Below are 1,805 nucleotides of genomic sequence, written 5' to 3'. Positions count from 1 at the left end.
CAGCCTCCTCTACCCGGGCCTGTCACCCCCTTTTGGGCTCCCTGGGTGTCCTTGCTTGGAGGAGGTGGGGGCCAGGCGGGCGGCTAGTGTTGGAGGTGGGTGGTCGTCGGTCACCAAGCTTCGGGTACTTGTGTCGGTTTCGGGGCCATGTGCCTGCCCCGGTGTGCTTAGCTTGACGCCCCTTAGAGCGCGCTTCCCAGGCCCTTCCCGCTGGGTCCTGGCGCGTACCTGCTTCCATAGCTCGTTTTAACCCTTCCCGACTCCATTTACACTAAAGCTCCAGTCGGGACGTTCCTGTGTGGACAGCACCCGCCCGGCCTGCAATGGACATGGGGCTGAGGGCGCTGGGCCGGGGAGTCTTGCTTTGGGGGTTTTGTTTGGGGTTTTTTAAATGCATGCCAAATGTGTGGTATTTTTTTTCCTTGATTTGTAATATACATTTTAAGACTGGAAACTTTTGTACAACACTCCAATAAACACTTCGATTTTAATCGGTGCTTGTTTAGTTGCTGTCAAAACCGGGACACTAATATTCGTGCTCTCCGCTGCCCCGCCTCCCTGCCGCCCTTTTTCTATAGTCCGCAAGGGTGGAAATTCGTCGTCTCCTTGTGCGCATGGGCGAGTTTGCCAGACGCGGGGTGGGGCCTAGATGCCAAAATCCCCGAGTTGCACCGGGTATATCTATTGCGCCTGCGCAAGGAGCCCGGCAGGGCTTTGTGGGTTTATATTCTGGACTCGCCCACTGTACTTGGGCCAGGCGGCTTCCTGCCAGCTGTGTGACTGACGCGCGGGGCCTTGCGAGAGTCGCAGCTTGGACTACACTTCCCGTGGTGCTCCGGGCGACCCAGCTTCTGACGACTGGGGGGTTGGACCTGGCGCGGCGGCAGCAGGGTTGGCTTTGGAGCCGGGAAGGGTGGCTTCGGCGCCGGAAAACCTGACCTGGGACTCGTCGTGGAGCAGGTGAAGATACAGATTGCCGTGGCTAAGGAGCAGGAGCTGCTGCTGGTGCGGGCTGCGCCCCAATGGGGGTGAGACTGCTTGGGTAACACCAGGGGCGTGGCGGAGGTCGCCCGTGTGTCCACAGAGGTTGACCGACACGTGTTTGCAGAAGTGCGCTGGGCAGCTGCAGTGCTCCCTGCACAGCTTGGAGCAGGGGAGAGCGCCCGGAGGCCTGGGTGGGGAGGGTTCTTTGAGTGTTGGCCCATGCAAGGAGGCGCGGGGTGTACGCGCGCAAGTTGTCGCAGCGGCACAGCGAGCTTTACACTCACGCGTGGGCTGGGATCCTGGGCGTCCAGGCGTGCACAGAGCAGCCCGAGCGGCCTGGAGCGTGGCCTGCAGTCCGTGAGTTCAGGGGTCCAGCGTGCAGTAGAGGCTGTTGCCCTGGTCACTCTGCCATCACAATGGAAAAGCAGCTGTGAGGTGAACGAAGTTTTAGGGCTGGGTGCCCATGAAACTACAGAAACAGGCACTGGAGCTGCGTGCGGCGCGGCGCCGCGGTCACCTCGGCACGAAGGGAGCCTGAGGCCTGAAGACCCTAACTTCGGACCCCGCCTGGGCAACTTAGCGACTTGGCAAGACGCAAAACAGTTTAAAGGGCTGGAGATGTAGGTCAGTCCCCAGGACTGGAAAAAAATTGCTTTTATTTATTCATTGCTAAGCCCTTCCGAGTCTCTCTCCTTTCCTCTCTTCTTCCTTGTGCAGGGCATGGCCCGGGGCCTGGTGCATGCTAGGCAAGCGCTCACCACTGAGCCGCACCTCCAGCCCCCTGTGGATTTTCTCATGGATGAGACACCTGCTGGGACCCC

The 1,805-nt window shown here is 59.9% G+C and overlaps 1 protein-coding gene across 1 annotated transcript in view; it reads left to right on the top strand.

Annotated features, from left to right (window-relative positions):
- Lmnb2 (lamin B2) overlaps positions 1-491 on the top strand; it is a gene marked incomplete in the record, with an annotated part of 25,332 nt that extends 24,841 nt beyond the window's left edge. Inside the window, 1 exon segment of the mRNA XM_013505227.1 lies at positions 1-491.
- Between the last annotated feature and the right edge of the window lie 1,314 nt (positions 492-1,805).

This window comes from Chinchilla lanigera, unplaced genomic scaffold (assembly GCF_000276665.1).
Source record: "Chinchilla lanigera isolate Chin_1 unplaced genomic scaffold, ChiLan1.0 scaffold00094, whole genome shotgun sequence".
Taxonomy (NCBI): domain Eukaryota; kingdom Metazoa; phylum Chordata; class Mammalia; order Rodentia; family Chinchillidae; genus Chinchilla; species Chinchilla lanigera.
Note: the sequence above shows the minus strand (reverse complement) of the source record. Positions and strands in the feature narration are given on the sequence as shown.